Source organism: Arachis ipaensis, chromosome B10 (genome assembly GCF_000816755.2).
Source record: "Arachis ipaensis cultivar K30076 chromosome B10, Araip1.1, whole genome shotgun sequence".
NCBI lineage: Eukaryota > Viridiplantae > Streptophyta > Magnoliopsida > Fabales > Fabaceae > Arachis > Arachis ipaensis.
The window spans coordinates 79153323-79175767 of NC_029794.2; the positions used below are offsets into that span (position 1 = coordinate 79153323).

The following is a 22445-nucleotide window of genomic DNA, read 5'->3' on the forward strand; positions in this document are numbered from 1 at the left end:
CACTAACTCTTTTTCAAAAATAATTTTCAAAATTCTTTCTTTCTCATCTCCTTTTATTTATTTATTCATCTACTAACAATAAGGAACCTCTTTACTGTGACATAGAGGATTCCTCTTCTTTTCTTTTTCTCTTCTCTTTCTTATGAGTAGGGACAAAGAAAAAGGCATTCTTGTTGAAGCTGATCCAGAACCTGAAAGGACTCTGAAGAGGAAACTAAGAGAAGCTAAATTACAACAATCCAGAGACAACCTTATTGGAAATTTCGAACAAGTAAAGGAGATGGCAGCCGAACCCAACAACAATAATGCAAGGAGGATGCTTGGTGACTTTACTGCACTTAATTCCAATTTACATGGAAGAAGCATATCCATTCCTGCCATTGGAGCAAACAACTTTGAGCTGAAACCTCAGCTAGTTTCTCTGATGCAGCAGAACTGCAAGTTTCATGGACAGCACCATGATCTTTAAGGCTCTGTGTGACCTTGGTTCAGGGATAAACCTTATGCCCCTCTCTATAATAGAGAAACTGGGAATCTATGGGGTACAAGCTGCTAAAATCTCATTAGAGATGGCAGACAATTCAATGAGAGCCCACTGTCAAGCTATTGACATTAAAGAAGCGCTTGTTGGGAGTTGGGAGGCAACCCAATCTTTATTTATCTAATTTAATTTTTGTTTTTCATGTTTTATTAGGTTCATGATCATGTGGAGTCACAAAATAAATATAAAAATTGAAAATGGAATCAAAAACAGCAGAAGAAAAATCACACCCTGGAGGAAGACCTTACTGGCGTTTAAACGCCACTAAGAAGCATGTTTTGGGCGTTCAACGCCAGAACAGAGCATGGTTCTGGCGCTGAATGCCAAAAATGGGCAGCATCTGGGCGTTTGAACACCAGAAATGCACCCTGGAGAAGAGCTGGCGTTGAACGCCCAGAACAAGCATGGTTCTGGCGTTCAATGCCAGAAATAGGCTACAAATGGGCGTTCAACGCCCAGAACAAGCACCAATCTGGCGCTGAACGCCCAGAGTTGTGTGCAAGGGCATTTTACATGCCTAATTTGGTGCAATGTTGTAAATCCTTGAACACCTCAGGATCTGTGAATCTCACAGGATCCCCACCCACCTCACCCTCCCTCTCTCCATTCATGATCATCCCTTCTATTTTCCATTCACCACTCACATCCATACACACATCCCTCCATCTCCTCCATATCTTCTTCTTCTTCTTCTTCTTCTTCTTCTTCTTCTTCTTCTTCTTCTTCTTCTTGTTCTTCTTCTTCTTCTTCTTCTTCTTCTTCTTCTATTCTTTCTTCTTTTGGTAAAAGCATAAGCTTTTTGTGTTGCCATTACCATTAATGGCACCTAAGGCCAGAGAAACCTCAAGAAAGAGGAAAGGGAAGACAATTGCTTCCACCTCTGAGCCATGGGAGATGGAAAGATTCATCTCACATGCCCATCACTAAGAAAAGGATGGAGTAAACAAGAGAGCACATTCATGGATCTCAATAGGAACATGAAGAAGCTCATCATCAAGAGATCCCTGAGATACCTCAGGGGACACATTTTTCTCCACAGAATTCTTGGGAGCAAATCAACACCTCCCTAGGAGAATTAAGTTCCAATATGGGACAACTAAGGGTGGAACATCAAGAGCACTCCATCATCCTTCATGAAATAAGAGAAGATCAAAAAGCAATGAGGGAGGAGCAACAAAGATAAGGAAGAGACATAGAAGAGCTCAAGGACATCATTGGTTCCTCAAGAAGGAAACGCCACCATCACTAAGGTGGATTCATTCCTTGTTCTTATTTCTTCTGTTTTTCGTTTTCTCTATGTTAAGTGCTTATCTGTGTTTTTGTCTTCATTACATGATCATTAGTAGTTAGTAACTTTGTCTTAAAGTTATGAATGTCCTATGAATCCATCACCTCTCTTAAATGAAAAATGTTTTAATTCAAAAGAACAAGAAGTACATGAGTTTCGAATTTATCCTTGAACTTAGTTTAATTATATTGATGTGGTGACAATGCTTCTTGTTTTCTTAATGTATGCTTGAACAATGCATATGTCTTTTGAAGTTGTTGTTTAAGAATGTTAAATATGTTGGCTCTTGAAAGAATGATGACAAGGAGACATGTTATTTGATAATCTGAAAAATCATAAAAAATGATTCTTGAAGCAAGAAAAAGCAGCAAAGAATAAATCTTGCAGAAAAAAAAAATAGCAAAAAAAAAAATAGAAAGAAAAACAAAAAAAGCAAGCAGAAAAAGCCAAAAGCTCTTAAAAGCAAGAGGTAAGAGCAAAAAGCCAATAACCCTTAAAACCAAAAGGCAAGGGCAATAAAAAGGATCCCAAGGCTTTGAGCATCAGTGGATAGGAGGGCCTAAAGGAATAAAATCCTGGCCTAAGCGGTTAAACCAAGCTGTCCCTAACCATGTGCTTGTGGCGTGAATGTGTCAAGTGAAAACTTGAGACTGAGCGGTTAAAGTCAAGGTCCAAAGCAAAAAAAAAAAGAGTGTGCTTAAGAACCCTGGACACCTCTAATTGGGGACTTTAGCAAAGCTGAGTCACAATCTGAAAAGGTTCACCCAATTATGTGTCTGTGGCATTTATGTATCCGGTGGTAATACTGGAAAATAAAGTGCTTAGGGCCACGGCCAAGACTTATAAAAAAGCTGTGTTCAAGAATCATCATACTGAACTAGGAGAGTCAATAACACTATCTGAACTCTGAGTTCCTATAGAAGCCAATCATTTTGAACTTCAATGGATAAAGTGAGATGCCAAAACTATTCAAGAGGCAAAAAGCTATAAGTCCCGCTCATATGATTGAAGCTATCTTTCATTGATAGTTTGAAATTTATAGTATATTCTCTTCTTTTTATCCTATTTGATTTTCAGTTGCTTGGGGACAAGCAACAATTTAAGTTTGGTGTTGTGATGAGCGGATAATTTGTACGCTTTTTGGCATTGTTTTTAGTGTGTTTTTAGTAGGATCTAGTAACTTTTAGGGATGTTTTCATTAGTTTTTATGTTAAATTCACATTTCTGGACTTTACTATGAGTTTGTGTGTTTTTCTGTGATTTCAGGTATTTTCTGGCTGAAATTGAGGGACTTGAGCAAAAATCAGATTTAGAGGTTGAAGAAGGACTGCTGATGCTGTTGGATTCTGACCTCCCTGCACTCAAAGTGGATTTTCTGGAGCTACATAACTCAAAATGGCGCGCTTTCAATTGCGTTGGAAAGTAGACATCTAGGGCTTTCCAGAAATGTATAATAGTCCATACTTTGAACGAGTTTAGACGACGTAAAAGGGCGTTGAACACCAGTTCTACGCTACTGTCTGGAGTTAAACGCCAGAAACAAGTCACAAACCAGAGTTGAACGCCAGAAATACGTCACAACCTGGCGTTCAACTCCAGAAAGAGCCTCTGCACGTGTAACATTCAAGCTCAGCCCAAGCACACACCAAGTGGGCCCCGGAAGTGGATTTATGCATCAATTACTTACTTCTGTAAACCCTAGTAGCTAGTTTATTATAAATAGAACTTTTTACTATTGTATTTGCATCATCCTTGATTATATTTTGATCCTGTGATCTCGTTTGGGGGCTAGCCATTCGGCCATGCCTGGACCTTCATTACTTATGTATTTTCAACGGTAGAGTTTCTACACTCCATAGATTAAGGTGTGGAGCTCTGCTATTCCTCAAAGATTAATGCAAAGTACTACTGAGGAGTAAGACTGATTGGATGAAGACAGCAGGAAAGCGGAGGTTCAGAGGAACGAATGCATCTCCACACGCTTATCTGAAATTCTCACCAATGATTTACATAAGTATTTCTATCCTTATTTTATTATTTATTTTCGAAAACTACATAACTATTTTATATCCGCCTGACTGAGATTTACAAGGTTACCATAGCTTGCTTCATACCAACAATCTCCGTGGGATTCAACCCTTACTCACGTAAGGTATTACTTGGACGACCCAGTGCACTTGCTGGTTAGTTATGCGAAGTTGTGAAGATATGTTTCGAACAATAATTCACAACCTGAGTAGCAATTTCGCATACCAGTGGTAATGGTTTGAGCTCAGGTTTAGGAGGTTTTTCCTCTCCCTGAGGAAATTTCAGAGGCTCTTTCAATTCCTCTGAATCCTCTAGATCAGGCAGAACATCTTTAAAAATGTTTTCCAGCTCTGATTCGAGACTCTCAGCCATGTTGATCTCCTCCACTAGAGAGTCAATAAGATCAACTTTCATGCAGTCTTTTGGTGTGTCTGGATGCTGCATGGCATTGACAGCATTCAACTTAAACTCATCCTCATTGACTCTCAGGGTTATTTCCCCCTGTTGGACGTCAATGAGAGTTCGTCCAATTGCTAGGAAAGGTCTTCCTAGAATGAGAGTAGCACTCTTGTGCTCCTCTATTTCCAGCACTACAAAGTCAGTGGGAAAGGCGAATGGCCCAACCCTAACAATCATGTCCTCAATCATGCCTGATGGGTATTTAATGGAGCCATCAGCAAGTTGGAGACATATCCGGGTCGGTTTAACTTCTTCTATTAAACCAAGCTTTCTGATGGTGGATGCAGGTATTAGGTTGATGCTTACCCCAAGATCGCATAGAGTTGTCCTAGTGCAATTACCCTCTAATGTGCATGGTATCAGAAAGCTTCTGGGATCTTTAAGCTTTTCTGGGAAGTTTTTCAGAATGACTGCACTGCATTCTTCAGTGAGGAGAACTCTTTCAGTTTCTCTCCAATCCTTCTTATGACTCAAGATCTCTTTCATGAACTTGGCATAAGAAGGTATTTGCTCAAGTGCCTCTGCAAAAGGAATCTTTATTTCAAGAGTCCTGAGATAATCTGCAAAGCGAGCAAATTGCCTATCCTGCTCCTCTTGGCGGAATTTTTGAGGATAAGGTATCTTAGCTTTATATTCCTCAACTTTGGTTGCTGCAGGTTTATTTCCTACAGAAGTGGTTGAAGAAGCCCTTTTAGAGGGGTTGTCATCAGCACTTGTGTGTGTTTGATCCCTCACTGGCAATTGAGTGCCAGGGTTGGAAGCTGGAGTGACGTTAGATGCCAACTCCTCAGCTGTTCCTGGCGTCAGAACGCCAGAACTGTGCTTCCTTTGGGCGTTCAACGCCAGTTCCTTGCTTGTTTCTGGCGTTGAACGCCGGTCCTGAGCATGGTTTGGGCGTTTAGCGCCAGCCTTCCACCCAATTTCTGGCGTTTTAGCGCTAGAATTATTTTTTCCTGGGCTCTTACTGTCCTCAGATGAAATTTGGGTAGTTTGCTCATTTCTTGGCTTCCTGCTGTCTTGAGGTGGGGTATTTAATATTTTCCCACTTCTTAATTGAACTGCTTGGCATTCTTCTGTTATTTGTTTTGATAGCTGCTGCTTTGTTTGCTTTAATTGTTCTTCCATATTTATATTAGCCATCCTTGTCTCTTGTAGTCTCTCCTTGATTTCGNTAAAAAAATTGAAAATATTTTATGAGGATTTTCGAAAAAAAATGAAGAGAGAGAATAAGTGGTTAGTAGGTTTTGAAAAAGGATATGAATTTTTTTAAAAAACTTGACAACTAAGATATGATAAGATAAAATTTTTGAAATTGAAATCTGAATTTTTATGAAGAATTTCAAAATATTAGCATAAAAATAGTTGGAAAAGATATTTTTTTTTTTGAATTTAATAAGGAAAGAGAAAAACAATAAAATAGCGCAAGATTTAAAATTTTTTATATCTAATGCTCCTTGTTTTTGAAAATTTTGGAGGGAAAACACGAAGGAACACCAAACTTAAAAATTTTAAGATCAAGACACAAGGAAAATTCAAGAACACTTTGAAGAATCACAAGAACCACAAGAACATGAAGGTAAAACACCAAACTTAAAATTTTTAGCAAACCAAACTAAAATTTTCGAAAATTATAGAAAGATTAACAAGAAAACACCAAACTTAAAGTTTGGCACAAGATTTAATCAAAGAAAAATTAATTTTTTTTTCAAAAAAAAAGATTTTAACAAGAAGATACCCAATTACCAAGAACATAGACCAACGCTCTAGCCAATTGGGCAATAAATGTAACACTTGTTTTGAAGAAGTATTTTTAATAACTAAGAAAAATTTTTGAAAAATTAAAAAAAAAAGAAAATAAGGATTTTAAAAAGAAAATTTCAACCAAAAACAATAATAGAAGACTCTAAACCAAAAAGAAAAATTTTTCTTAATCTAAGCAACAAAATAAACCCTTAGTTGTCCAAACTCGAACAATCCCCGGCAACGGCGTCAAAAACTTGGTAAACAAAAATTACTTCACACTATGTAATTCCGCACAACTAACCAGCAAGTGCACTGGGTCGTCCAAGTAATACCTTACGTGAGTAAGGGTCGAATCCCACGGAGATTGTTGGCTTGAAGCAATCTATGGTTATCTTGTAACTCTTAGTCAGGAAAACAATTCACTTATCAAATTGAATTACGAAAAATAAGAGAGTATGAAATAAATACTTATTATGCAGTAATGGAGAATATGTTGGGGTTTTGGAGATGCTTTGTCTTCTGAATTTCAGCTTTTCTCTTGTATTCCTCTTCCCTCATGCATGCAAAAGTGCAAAGTTCCTTCCATGGGAGGCTCTATGTAAGGTGTCACCGTTGTCAATGGCTACTTCCCATCTCCTTAGTGAAAATGGTCCAAATGCTCTGTCACAGCATGGCTAATCATCTAGAGGTTCTCGATCATATTGGAATAGGATTTACTATCCTTTTGCGTCTGTCACTACGCCCAGCACTCGCGAGTTTGAAGCCTGTCACAGTCATTCAATCCCAAAATCCTACTCGGAATACCACAGACAAGGTTTAGACTTTCCGGATTCTCCTGAATGACGCCATCAATTCTAGCTTATACCACAAAGATTTTGATTATGGAATCTAAGAGATACTCATTCAATCTAATATAGAACGGAGATGGTTGTCATGCACACGTTCATGGGTTGAGGAAGGTGATGAGTGTCACGGATCATCACCTTCTCCATAATTAAGCACGAATGAATATCTTAGATAGGAACACTTATGTTTGAATGGAAAATAGAAGTACTTGCATTAATTCATCGAGACGCTGCAGAGCTCTTCACCCCCAACAATGGGGTTTAGAGACTCATGCTGCCAAAAGGTACAAATTTCAGATCTAAAATGTCATGAGATACAAAATAAATCTCTAAAAGTTGTTTAAATACTAAACTAGTAACCTAGGTTTACAGAAAATGAGTAAACTATGATAGATAGTGCAGAAATCCACTTCTGGGGCCCACTTGGTGTGTGCTGGGGCTGAGACTAAAGCTTCTCACGTGCCTGGGCTGTTTTGGGCGTTCAACGCCAGGTTGTAACCTGTTTCTGGCGTTGAACTCCAACTTGTAACCTGTTTCTGGCGATGGACGCCAGACTGCAACATGGAACTGGTGTTGAACGCCAGTTTACGTCGTCTATCCTTGAGCAAAGTATGGACTATTATATATTGCTGGAAAGCCTTGGATGTCTACTTTCCAACGCAATTAGAAGCGCACCAATGGGACTCCTGTAGCTCCAGGAAAAACCATTCCGAGTGCAGAGAGGTCAGAATCCAATAGCATCAGCAATCCTTTTTCAGCCCGAATCAGATTTTTGCTCAGCTCCCTCAATTTCAGCCAGAAAATACCTGAAATTACAGAAAAGCACACAAACTCATAGTAAAGTCCAGAAATATGAATTTTTCCTAGAAACTAATGAAAATATACTAAAAACTTAACTAAAATATCCTAAAAACTACATGAAATTAACCCCAAAAAGCGTATAAAATATCCGCTCATCAGCACTCCAATTGGCTGACAGAATATTTAAGTTTCCACATGGGGTGGTGGAAGACTTGCTAGTGAAAGTAGGAGAGTTTATTTTCCCTACTGATTTCGTTGTGCTGGACATGGAAGAAGGGGCCAACATGTCAATTACCCTAGGAAGACCATTCCTAGCTACTCCTGGAGCCATCATCGATGTGCAAAAAGGGGAACTAGTCTTGAGGTTGCATGAAGAGAAAATGGTCTTCAATGTCTTCAAAGCAATGAGTTACCCCAAGGAATCCATAGGAGAATGTATGCTGGTAGACACCATGGAACAAATAGTTCAAGAAGTCTTGGAAGAAGAACAATGTGGAGGAACCATTGAGCTGGAACAAGCACCAGATGGAGAATCACCACAAGCAACCATGGGAAACTCAATCATGCCAACCACTACAAACAACAAAGATGAAGAGTCACCAAAACTAGAGCTGAAAGCATTACCACCCAGCTTGAAATATGCATATCTGGGTGCTAACAACACTCACCCAGTGATCATAAATTCAAGTCTGAGTAAGGAACAAGAAGAGGAGCTCATCCAAGTGCTGAGACAACACAAGGATGCCATAGGCTGGACACTTGCAGATTTAAAAAGAATCAGTCCTTCGATGTGTATGCATAAAATCTTGCTTGAAGAAGATGCCAAACCTTCAAGACAACAACAAAGGAGGCTGAACCCAACTATGAATGAAGTGGTTCAGAAAGAAGTGTTGAAACTATGGCAAGCAGGGGTAATTTACCCGATCTCAGACATCCCTTGGGTAAGCCCGGTGCAAGTAGTCCCTAAGAAGGGAGGGATCACTGTTGTGGCAAATGAGAAGAATGAATTGATACCCACAAGGACAGTGACCGGATGGCGTATGTGCATTGACTACCGGAAACTTAATGAAGCCACCCGGAAGGACCACTTTCCCTTATCTTTCATGGACCAGATGCTTGAAAGATTGGCAGGACATGAGTACTATTGCTTCCTAGATGGGTATTCGGGCTACAATCAAATTGTTGTAGACCCCAAGAATCAGGAAAAAACTTCATTTACTTGTCCCTATGGTGTCTTTGCTTATAGGAGAATGCCCTTTAGATTGTGCAATGCACCTGCAACATTCCAAAGGTGCATGCTCTCCATTTTTTCAGACATGATTGAGAAGTTCATAGAAGTATTCATGGATAACTTCTCTATATTTGGGAACTCATATTCTGATTGCCTATACCATCTTGCTCTTGTGCTAAAAAGGTGTCAAGAAACCAACCTAGTTTTAAACTAGGAGAACTGCCATTTTATGGTGACTGAAGGGGTGGTTCTTGGTCACAAGATTTCAAAAGATGGCATAGAAGTGGACAAGGTAAAAGTGGAAGTAATTGAAAAATTACCTCCACCTTGCAATGTCAAAGCAATTAGAAGTTTTTTGGGACATGCTGGGTTCTATAGGAGGTTTATCAAAGATTTTTCAAAGATTGCAAAACCCCTTAGCAACCTACTTGTCTCAAATACTCCCTTTGTTTTTGATAGAGAGTGCATGGTAGCCTTTGATGAACTTAAGAAGAAACTCTCCTCTACACCTATTATAGCACCACCAAGCTGGGATCTTCCCTTTGAACTAATGTGCGATGCATCTGATTTTGCTGTTGGTGCTGTTCTAGGACAGAGGAAAGACAAGCTAGTACATGTTATTTACTATGCTAGCAAGGTTCTTAATGAGAATCAAAGGAACTATACTACCACGGAGAAAGAACTTTTAGTCATAGTTTTTGCCTTTGACAAGTTTAGATCATATCTTATTGGCTCAAAAGTAATTATGTTCACTGATCATGCAGCACTCAAATACTTGCTTACCAAACAAGAATCTAAGCCCAGACTAATAAGGTGGATTTTGCTGCTCCAAGAATTTGACATTGAGATTAAAGATCGAAGCGGAGCAGAGAACAAGGTAGCTGACCACCTCTCAAGGATCCCACAAGAAGAAGAGATGCAGCAAGTAGCAGTCAATGAAAGCTTTCCTGATGAACAATTGATGATGATTCAAGTAGCCCCTTGGTTTGCAGACATAGCCAACTTCAAGGCTATTGGGGAACTACCAACCAACATCTATAGGCACATGAGGAGGAAGCTAATTAAGGATGCCAAATACTACATCTGGGATGATCCTTATTTGTTCAAAAAGTGTGCTGATGGAATCCTAAGAAGGTGTATATCCCATGAGGAAGGGTAGGAAGTATTATGGCAGTGCCATGGATCCGCATATAGAGGTCACTTCAGTGGAAAAAGAACAGCAGCAAAAGTGCTTCAATCCGGATTTTACTGGCCAATAATGTTTAAGGATGCCAAGGAAATGGTGTCAAGGTGTGATAAATGCCAAAGAGCTGTTAATCAAACCAAGAGAAATGAGATGCCACAACAATTCATACTAGAGTTGGAGCTATTTGATGTATGGAGAATTGATTTCATGGGACCCTTTCCAACCTCCTACTCAAATTGCAACATATTGGTGGCTGTTGATTATGTCTCAAGGTGGGTAGAAGCCATAGCCACTGCAATAAATGACAACAAGGTTGTGATAAGCTTCTTGAGAAGGAACATCTTCAGCAGATTTGGAGTTCCCAGAACTCTCGTTAGTGATGGAAGGACACACTTCTACAACAGACAACTTGAGACACTCCTTCTCAGATATGGAGTAAAGCACAAAGTGGCAACTCCATACTACCCACAGACCAACGGGCAAGCTAAAATCTCCAACAGAGAGCTGAAACGAATCTTTGAAAAAACTGTTGGAAGCTCAAGAAAGGATTGGTCTAAGAAGCTGGATGATGCACTATGGGCCTACAGAACAGCCTATAAGACTCCCATTGGGATGTCTCCATACCAACTGGTATATGGCAAGGCTTGTCACTTACCAGTTGAACTTGAGCATAGAGCATTTTGGGCTCTAAAGATGTTAAACTATGATGAGCAAGCTGCTGGAGAAAAGAGATTAATGCAACTCAATGAGCTGGAGGAGTTTAGAAATCAAGCATATGAGAATGCAAAAATCTATAAAGAGAACACAAAAAAGTGGCATGACCAAAAGATAGCAAGAAGAGAGTTCACTGAAGGACAGAAGGTGTTGCTCTACAACTCAAGACTCAAGTTCTTCCCTGGGAAACTTAAGTCTCGATGGTCAGGGCCTTTCACCATACTCAAGGTATTTCTTTATGGTCATGTGGAGCTCATGGAGGACAAGACTCAGAGAACTTTTACTGTCAATAGCCATAGACTCAAACACTACATGGAAGGCCCCTTAGAGGAGCAGAGAGTGAGCTACAAGCTCAGCTGAAGATGAAGGAATGTCAAGCTAATGACAATAAAGAAGCGCTAGTTGGGAGGCACCCCAACACTTTATCCTTTTTGATTTAATTGATTTTCTTAGAAGTAGTTAAAAATCTATTGCTTTAGATAGTTTAATTTTTAGTCTCACCTTGAGGTTACAGTATCAATTTAGGATTAGTTTACAATTGTAGGTTAGAAATTTTGATATTAGCTTTGGTAGCTAGATTTTTTTTACACCCTTTTATTTCTTTCTATTTTAGAATTTAAACTTGATGAAGGCATAAATCATGATGAGTGAATGGGCTGAGAACTAGCTAAACTGCTAAGTTTGGTGTGGCCTTCCACCCACTTAATCTAGGCTTACAAACAATTAATAGCCTGATCTTGAAGAGTAAGCCCAAAGAATAAGTTTGGTGTGGCCACCACCAAGAATCACCTAGCAACCCAAGTCACCTTATTTGAAGGCACTTAGTGCTTTGGGTAAGAACATGAACGTGGTTTAATGAGTTCAGAGGAACTGGAATCAAAAGAAAATGAAAATATTGATGTTATTCCACTCTTATGAACACATTAAATACACAATGATGAAACCAATTTATTAAGATGCCAAAGAATTAAGTTTGGTATCCCAAGGGACACCCATCAGTTGCAATCCAATTCACTCTTGATGAGAAGGAATGTGAAGGGGTTCTTTTGTCATTACTAATGGGTCCAGTTTTAATTTCAGGAGAGAAGATGAGGCCCACATGGTAAACAACTCACAAAGCAAAGAAGTCAAAGTGTACTTGCACTTTGGAACTCAACACACGCAAAAGACACAGTGAGAAAAGAGTTGGCGCCTCTTCCCACGCTAGGCGCCACTCCCCAAGTGGGAAAACATTTAACCCTTTTTATTTCCCACCCTTCGAACCACACCATTCACCCATTATAAAAGCCTCACTTCCCCATCTCCTATTCCACTTCAACAACCCCAATCACACACGAAGAGCATACAGCCCTCACCTTCCTTTCTCTGTTCATCTTTTACCATTTCTTTCCCTACTTTCTTTCTTTCTTTTTTTTTCTTGATTGGGACAATCAAGTCCTTAGTTTGGTGTTAGAGCAAAACCTTGTTTTGCTTGCTTTTTCTTGCAACACCCATTTTTTCACTCTCAAACACACTCTCTCAACCTCATGGCACCACCAAAAAGCTCAGCCTCAAAGAAGAGAAAAACCAAGGAACCATCCTCTGGATCCTTAAGCTCTTTCAATGACTACAAGTTCCTTTCGGCATTCAACCAAAATCAATTCTATGATTGGGTGAGTGAGAGGGAGATCATTCCAAAAGTTAGGTTTCAACTAGGGAGGAACGAGCACATTGAAATCAACATTGAGATCAACAATAGAGCTAGGTCGCTTCTATGCAACCCACCAAGGAAAGTGGTAGAGAGCTTGGTGAGGGAATTCTATGCCAACGTAGTGCCTCAACCAGGGCAACACTATGGCTACATTAGCTATGTAAGGGGGAAGTCCATTGACTACAGCCCCTCTAGCATAGAAAGAATGCTAATGGTGAAGAGGACAAGCTCCACTCGGAGCTATGAAGAAAGAATGAAGCAGCAAAATCCTGGATTTGATGAGATCCTGAATGAAATTTGTGTGATGCATGTGCGTTGGATAAATGATAAGGATGGGATACCCAATCAACTAAGGAGAAGAGATTTGAGCCCCCAAGCTAGAGGATGGCTAGAATTTGTGAAGAGGTCCCTAATCCCCACATCCAACACTTCAGAGGTGACCAAGGAGAGAGCTGTACTCATCTACTGTAACACCCTAACTACCAAAACTCACGCTTCCGGCTGCGCAACTCTGATAGCTCGGACATTACAACGACTCTTATACTATTTAATACAAAAATATGAGCCTGTTTAAAACTTTAAATCGCAATACCGATCCAAAAAGAATACTTTCGTTCGATAACGTACATTCACCGAATACCATACAACTTACAAAAGCTCATAAAGAGTACATCCATATATATACACACATATATATATATAAATAATATTACAAGCATTAGACAATACAATTCCTATCCCTCTTATAGAATATCTCAAGATAAAGGCGAGAGTACAAAAAATAATAATCTAAAGCAATACAGAGCATTTCAACAACAACTAAATAAACTCTTCGTGACTTCTGCGCCCATATCCTGAAAGGGGAAAAATGTAGGGGGGGTGAGAACATCATCCTCGAAAGGGTTCTCAGTAGAGGGTTTTTGGGAATTACTGTAATAGGATACGTGAAGATAACTGCACCAGTGATTAATAACCGTCTTATGCCTCTTTTCAAAAACAACGGTTTACAATAAAAGTAAAGAGAAAAATCTTTTCTGAAAGAACCGTTCAATTTTCAAAAACTCAAAAACCTTTCAGAATGGTTTATCTATGCGGAACCAAAATAGCCTTTCATATTTTATTCCAAACCAGAAACACAAAACCGAAATCAACCATCAGTTCATCTCATTCCAACCACGGCCCTAGGCCCAAACAATCCAACAACAACCAATCACCACAGTCCAACAGAGTCCTAGTAGCAAACACAAATAGGAAGATGCAAGCACAAACAAATAGTTATTGCAAGTAGAACAGTTAGCAATTAATTACATAGGCAAACCAAGTATAATATGCACACCCAAAAAATGTCACATAAATGCATATGATGCATGCCTGTCCCTAGTGGCTGATAATATCATCTGTCGGTTATATAGCCAACCCAACACGTCCTGGTAGCTAACCATGGACAGAAACACCCATCGCGGAGCAAGTAGGTTTGAGCTACAACCCCATTGCTACTACCTAGGCGGGTGTTTAAAAGCTCAACCTGGAGCGAGTGGAATCACCACTACTACCGCTACTACCCAGGCGTCACAGTCTCTAACCTGGAGCAGGTGGGACGAACCACAACCTTTGCTACTACCCAGGTATCTCAAGCATATATTCATTCAGTCCCAGCCATGGATCAACATCCATCTCAGCCATCCGGCTTAAATTCATAATTCATAGTCAGCCATACGGCCCATAACTCATTCGGCAATCAGCCATAAATCAATATCATACACTACCAAGTCTTTAGGGAAGGTTAACCTATATCAATTCCTTAAAATTCATTGAAACTCTTAAAATCATGGATTCTCGGTTCAAGTAAATAAAAATGAATTTATTATGAAACCGACCATACAAAATCACAAGTTCCAACCCGGTCCAAAAATTAACTCATTTGAAAAGGAACCAGTTCATTTGAATCAAACCACTTTCAGGTTTCTTTTTGGAACCCATTTTTCTAACTCTTCCAAAATGCCTCAAACTTAATTACTCAATCAAAAGTCTAGAAATTTAACTCATTTCCAAAGCTTTAAAGAAACGGTTCAGTAACAAATCATTTGTCCAAGATCAAGTCAATTAAAGTAAACCAGGCTGAATTCAAAAGTGCATTCGACTTTTCATATCATCAAATAATTGACTCAAATAAAATCAATCCTCAACGGATTAAACTCATATTTCAAATCTTTAAAGAATCACTTCAAAACATTACATTTCACAAAGCTGCACAACAATTCAGCCAAACAAACATCCATAATCATTCGACTCAATCGAATAATACATAAGGCAGATACAATCACTAAATACACCATATCTCATATCAGTATCCATATGTAATAATTCCAATAATAAACTATATTTTTCGGAAAGCGCCCCTACCTCAAAACGCAAATTCCATAACTCAAACGTGTCACAGAGTCCTTTCCGCGTCAACCCGAAATCATCAACAACCGCAACCTCAGCTTCAAGCCACATCCGCAATAACCATAGCGACACTAATCGCAACATAGAATAATCAGGACTCGACCCCACGTTACCAAAACTCATTCATTAACAAACACAACCGAAAACTAACGCGAGACTTTTCGAAACATAATTTCTTACCGGAATAACACGAAGCAGCTGCGATTTCGAACCGGCGGTAGCAACAACTCTGGCGGCGGCCGGAAACTCTGGTGGATCAACTAGAAAAACTACACAGCATCAAAACCATCTCGAAAACCAAAAAGGCAGAAACCTCAAATGAAACCCTTACCGGCAACTTTTCCGGCGACGGCAGAAGTAGCCAGAACCTCTGGCGGTGGTTCCGGTGGCCTCAGAACTCCGGCAGCGGCACTGTCAAACTCCGATGGTGTTTCAGGGCAGCTCCGGTGGCAGAAAGGTTTTCCGGCGACCATACACAGCAGACCCCCAACCACAGCAGCAACTAGGAGACCGGCGGCCATAGCGCCAGACTCTGCGGCACGGCAGCAAGGGCAGTGGAACCACCCACGGCGACGGGGATACCCTCAACCACAACCGTGGCAGCAACGGCGATGGAAGGGCAGCATTGCTTCCTCACGACTCATCCCTTTCCCTCTTCTCTGTTCGCAGCTTCAACGGCGGCGGCAAGGGACGGGTTCGACAGCGACGATGAGACAGGCTGGTCGGTGACGAGCAGGACGGCGGCCCCACGCTCGGCGATGGTGGCAGGCGGCGATGGCTTCCCCACAGTGGCTCCCTTTCGCACATCTCCTCTCTTCCTGTGTGCGAGTTCAGCGGCGGCGAGACAGACAGGCGCGGCGCTCTTCCCCCTCCTCGGTCAGACGACGACGGCAGTGAGACCAGGACGCCGGCGCAGGTCTTCCTCTCCTCCTCCCTTCTTCCGCGGCTCAGTCTCCATTTCTCTCTGATTTTTGGCTTTTGTTCCTTTCCTTTCATGGAGAAAGAGGAAAGGAAACCGTGTGCTGCTGTTTGTGTTGCTGAAGGGGGGTTGGGGTGGTGGCTGCTGGGTTACAAGGATTAGGGTTTCATTTTCGAAACTTAGGGTTAGGGGCAATATAGTAATTTCACATAAAAATAGGGATAATATGGTAATTGAAACCCAAATTAAATCCAACACTAATCATATATAGGAAAATACTATTTGCTCATCAACTTTACAAATTATTTTCAATAAAATGCCCAAATCTAAAAATTAGAAATAATATAATTAATTTCTCTATTTTCCAAAATAACAACATTAATATTAAAAATATTACTTATCTAATCCAAATCGTATAAAATCCTTATTATTTCATAACTATCAACTTTATAATTCAAATAATAATCCAATAATTATAAAATTGGATAATAATCATAACTCGTCTCAAATTCAATAAATCAAAACTTGCCTTAATTATCTTTAATAAAATGATTTCTAAAATTAAGGCTATAAATAACCATATGATTTGAGACTTGATCATAAAAAGACTTTTCAAAAGTTCTGGGTCTTACATTCTACCCACCTTATAAAAATTTTTGTCCTCGAAAATTGATACAAAACGAAAAAAATTTCATAACAGTTCACCTTTGAACATATTTAAGGAAGAAGCAAAAATATCTCAACATATAAGCATATATACGGTTTTCAAATACTTGGATGGTCGTATGCATAAAGATACAAAGGCAGGAGTGTGATTGTAAAGCAACCGTTATAAGATAGCAATGGCATAAGCCATGTAGTACGCTAAATCAAACTCAAATCAAAATCAATTAAGTAAAGTTTATCAAACGAAACTCAACCGGGATAAAAGCAAGAAATCCCCTTTCTTTCCAGAATTCTAAAAATACCCAAATACATAATCAAATGAAGATGTGCACTGGAGCTATAGTAGAATTACTAGAAAGTTAATTTACTTTTAAAGTAAGTGCAGTTCCGTAAACCAGTAAAAGTACATGCGAGGTATTAGAGATAAATAGTTATTAAACTGTATAAGAAATCTTCAAAGCTTCATATATAGATAAGTACATATCTAATCAACAGCAACTTTTATAAAAATCTCAAAATTGGCTGTAATTCACTGTCAAATAAGAGGGACACTGAATCAACAATTTCTCTAAGAACGGACTCGGAATCTAGAGTTAAAAGGCACAGCGCATTAAGACAAGTTCAAAGCTATATCAAAGAATATTTGAATCAGGAAGAACTCAAATAGAGAAAGACAGATGTAACAAGGATTCCAAACAAGCATATGCAATTAAGATCAAACAAGAATGCATATGAATAGACGAATAGAGTTGAAAAATCAAACTACTTTTTAAAAGAATTAGCAAACAAGAACTTCAAGTTAGGATACGAAAGAACAGGTCGACTCGAACAGAATTCAAGACACACAACTGAATAGCCTCGAGAAATAGTTTCCAACGTTCCCAAAACCCGCGATTCGCTTTTCTCAAAACTCGTATATCATCTATGATAACCCATCAATGCTTTCATATACATAATTCACTAGTATTAAGCCGGCCAAACTTAATACCAAGAATTTTGCAATGCAAGACTAACAGCGTTAATCAATAGACCGTCATGTGCATAAAGCTCTAATTCTCGTCATTCGACAAGACCTAATACATGACAAACGCTCAGAGTATGCAATTGAAGCATAGTCGGTCCATTCCTCAGGCTCTACAGGAAGGACTGCTCTGATACCATAATGTAACACCCTAACTACCAAAACTCACGCTTCCGGCTGCGCAACTCTGATAGCTCGGACATTACGACGACTCTTATACTATTTAATACAAAAATATGAGCCTGTTTAAAACTTTAAACCGCAATACCGATCCAAAAAGAATACTTTCGTTCGATAACGTACATTCACCGAATACCATACAACTTACAAAAGCTCATAAAGAGTACATCCATATATATATACACACACACACACACACAAACACACACACATATATATATAAAATATTACAAGCATTAGACAATACAATTCCTATCCCTCTTACAGAATATCTCAAGATAAAGGCGAGGGTACAAAAAATAATAATCTAAAGCAATACAGAGCATTTCAGCAACAACTAAATAAACTCTTCATGACTTTTGCGCCCATATCCTGAAAGGGGAAAAAAGTAGGGGGGGTGAGAACATCATCCTCGAAAGGGTTCTCAGTAGAGGGTTTTTGGGAATTACTGTAATAGGATACGTGAAGATAACCGCACCAGTGATTAATAACCGTCTTATGCCTCTTTTCAAAAACAACGGTTTACAATAAAAGTAAAGTCAGAAGTCTTTTCTGAAAGAACCGTTCAATTTTCAAAAACTCAAAAACCTTTCAGAACGGTTTATCTATGCGGAACCAGAATAGCCTTTCATATTTTATTCCAAACCAGAAACACAAAACCGAAATCAACCATCAGTTCATCTCATTCCAACCACGACCCTAGGCCCAAACAATCCAACAACAACCAATCACCACAGTCCAACAGAGTCCCAGTAGCAAACACAAATAGGAAGATGCAAGCACAAACAAACAGTTATTGCAAGTAGAACAATTAGCAATTAATCACATAGGCAAACCAAGTATAATATGCACACCCAAACAATGTCACATAAATGCATATGATGCATGCCTGTCCCTAGTGGCTGATGATATCATCTGTCGGTTATATAGCCAACCCAACACGTCCTGGTAGCTAACCATGGACAGAAACACCCATCGCGGAGCAAGTAGGTTTGAGCTACAACCCCATTGCTACTACCCGCTCAACCCATAGCCAGTGGAATAACCACTACTGTGGCTACTACCCAGACGGGTGTTTAAAAGCTCAACCTGGAGCGAGTGGAATCACCACTACTACCGCTACTACCCAGGCGTCACAGTCTCTAACCTGGAGCAAGTGGGACGATCCACAACCTTTGCTACTACCCAGGTATCTCAAGCATATATTCATTCAGTCCCAGCCATGGATCAACATCCATCTCAGCCATCCGGCTTAAATTCATAATTCATAGTCAGCCATACGGCCCATAACTCATTCGGCAATCAGCCATAAATCAATATCATACACAGCCAAGTCTTTAGGGAAGGTTAACCTATATCAATTCCTTAAAATTCATTGAAACTCTTAAAATCATGGATTCTCGGTTCAAGTAAATAAAACTGAATTTATTATGAAACCGACCATACAAAATCACAAGTTCCAACCCGGTCCAAAAATTAACTCATTTGAAAAGGAACCAGTTCATTTGAATCAAACCACTTTCAGGTTTCTTTTTGGAACCCATTTTTCTAACTCTTCCAAAATGCCTCAAACTTAATTACTCAATCAAAAGTCTAGATTCTTTTGAAATCACTAAAAAATCCTTTTTATGTTGAAATCAATATTAGAACATCATTCTTTCCTTTAGTGATTCAAACGGTAAAAATAGTTCATTTCTAAATAAGTCAAACTCAAGGCATAAAGTTCACTAAATAAATTAAGCTTGAAAATATAAATATTCTCTTAATAAATCAAATAATACAATTTCTCAAATCCAATCCTTTTTAAATAATTTTTTAAACAAGACTAGGATTTTGTAGAAATTTCGGCAGCACCTCCCCTAAAACTTGGACTTTTGCCACCCGGTTCGGGTCCCAACTAAACCTTTTCTCATTCCTTTTCAATAGCTCAAAACCAGAAATCAATTCAAAGCAAGTTAAATCCAACAGTCGCCTCAGTGGCATATCTCAAGAAAACCATTTCAAAGTCAACTCAATATCAATCGATTTAACTCATTTCCAAAGCTTTAAAGAAACGGTTCAGTAACAAATCATTTGTCCAAGATCAAGTCAATTAAAGTAAACCAGGCTTAATTCAAAAGTGCATTCGACTTTTCATATCATCAAATAATTGACTCAAATAAAATCAATCCTCAACGGATTAAACTCATATTTCAAATCTTTAAAGAATCACTTCAAAACATTACATTTCACAAAGCTGCACAACAATTCAGCCAAACAAACATCCTTAATCATTCGACTCAATCGAATAATACATAAGGCAGATACAATCACTAAATACACCATATCTCATATCAGTATCCATATGTAATAATTCCAATAATAAACTATAGTTTTCGGAAAGCGCCCCTACCTCAAAACGCAAATTCCATAACTCAAACGTGTCACAGAGTCCTTTCCGCCTCAACCCGAAATCATCAACAACCGCAACCTCAGCTTCAAGCCACATCCGCAATAACCATAGCGACACTAATCGCAACATAGAATAATCAGGACTCGACCCCACGTTACCAAAACTCATTCATTAACCAACACAACCAAAAACTAATGCGAGACTTTTCGAAACATAATTTCTTACCGGAATAACACGAAGCAGCTGCGATTTCGAACCGGCGGTAGCAACAACTCCGGCGGCGGCCGGAAACTCTGGTGGATCAACTAGAAAAACTACACAGCATCAAAACCATCTCGAAAACCAAAAAGGCAGAAACCTCAAATGAAACCCTTACCGGCAACTTTTCCGGCGACGGCAGAAGTAGCCAGAACCTCTGGCGGTGGTTCCGGTGGCCTCAGAACTCCGGCAGCGGCACTGTCAAACTCCAATGGTGTTTCAGGGCAGCTCCGGTGGCAGAAAGGTTTTCCGGCGACCATACACAGCAGACCCCCAACCACAGCAGCAACTTGGAGACCGGCGGCCATGGCGCCAGACTCTGCGGCACGGCAGCAAGGGCGGTGGAACCACCCACGGCGACGGGGATACCCTCAACCACAACCGTGGCAGCAGCGGCGATGGAAGGGCAGCATTGCTTCCTCACGACTCATCCGTTTCCCTCTTCTCTGTTCGCAGCTTCAACGGCGGCGGCAAGGGACGGGTTCGACAGCGACGACGAGACAGGCTGGTCGGCGACGAGGAGGACGGCGGCCCCACGCTCGGCGATGGTGGCAGGCGGCGATGGCTTCCCCACAGTGACTCCCTTTCGCGCATCTCCTCTCTTCCTGTGTGCGAGTTCAGCGGCGGCGAGACAGACAGGCGCGGCGCTCTTCCCCCTCCTCGGTCAGACGACGACACAAAAAATAATAATCTAAAGCAATACAGAGCATTTCAGCAACAACTAAATAAACTCTTCATGGCTTTTGCGCCCATATCCTGAAAGGGGAAAAAAGTAGGGGGGGTGAGAACATCATCCTCGAAAGAGTTCTCAGTAGAGGGTTTTTGGGAATTACTGTAATAGGATACGTGAAGATAACCGCACCAGTGATTAATAACCGTCTTATGCCTCTTTTCAAAAACAACGGTTTACAATAAAAGTAAAGTCAGAAATCTTTTCTGAAAGAACCGTTCAATTTTCAAAAACTCAAAAACCTTTCAGAATGGTTTATCTATGCGGAACCAAAATAGCCTTTCATATTTTATTCTAAACCAGAAACACAAAACCGAAATCAACCATCAGTTCATCTCATTCCAACTACGGCCCTAGGCCCAAACAATCCAACAACAACCAATCACCACAGTCCAACAGAGTCCCAGTAGCAAACACAAATAGGAAGATGCAAGCACAAACAAACAGTTATTGCAAGTAGAACCAAATCAATCCTCAACGGATTAAACTCATATTTCAAATCTTTAAAGAATCACCTCAAAATATTACATTTCACAAAGCCGCACAACAATTCAGCCAAACAAACATCCATAATCATTCGACTCAATCAAATAATACATAAGGCAGATACAATCACTAAATACACCATATCTCACATCAGTATCCATATGTAATAATTCTAATAATAAACTATAGTTTTCGGAAAGCGCCCCTACCTCAAAACACAAATTCCGTAACTCAAACGTGTCACAGAGTCCTTTCCGCCTCAACCCGAAATCATCAACAACCGCAACCTCAGCTTCAAGCCACATTCGCAATAACCATAGCGACACTAATCGCAATATAGAATAATCAAGACTCGACCCCACGCTACCAAAACTCATTCATTAACCAACACAACCGAAAACTAACGCGAGACTTTTCGAAACATAATTTCTTACCGGAATAACACGAAGCAGCTGCGATTTCAAACCAGCGGCAGCAACAACTCCGGCGGTGGCCGGAAACTCCGGTGGATCAACTAGAAAAACCGCACAGCATCAAAACCATCTCAAAAACCAAAAAGGCAGAAACCTCAAATGAAACCCTTATCGGCAACTTTTCCGGCGACGACAGAAGTAGCCAGAACCTCTGGCGGTGGTTCCGGTGGCCTCAGAACTCCGGCAGTGGCACTGTCAGACTCCGATGGTGTTTCAGGGCAACTCCGGTGGCAGAAAGGTTTTCCGGCGACCATACACAGCAGACCCCCAACCACAGCAGCAACTAGGAGACCGGCGGCCATGGCGGCAGACTCTGACGGCGCGGCAGCTAGGGCGGTGGAACCAC

At 40.1% G+C, this 22445-nt stretch overlaps 2 long non-coding RNA genes across 3 annotated transcripts; both read right to left on the reverse strand.

Moving 5' to 3' along the window:
- On the reverse strand, nt 13336-20625 carry LOC110268142. 2 transcript variants are annotated; one of them, XR_002356221.1, is made up of 3 exons: nt 20378-20426; nt 20153-20268; nt 13336-13380 (listed from the first exon to the last, which is right to left on the reverse strand). It is a non-coding gene; the product is annotated as an uncharacterized LOC110268142 (long non-coding RNA). The 2 variants fall into 2 exon arrangements; XR_002356220.1 differs by lacking the exon at nt 13336-13380 and adding an exon at nt 18074-18132 and having other exon boundaries at nt 20378-20625.
- Nucleotides 21870-22109, reverse strand: LOC110268141. Its single transcript, XR_002356219.1, has 2 exons — nt 22061-22109; nt 21870-21951 (listed from the first exon to the last, which is right to left on the reverse strand). It is a non-coding gene; the product is annotated as an uncharacterized LOC110268141 (long non-coding RNA).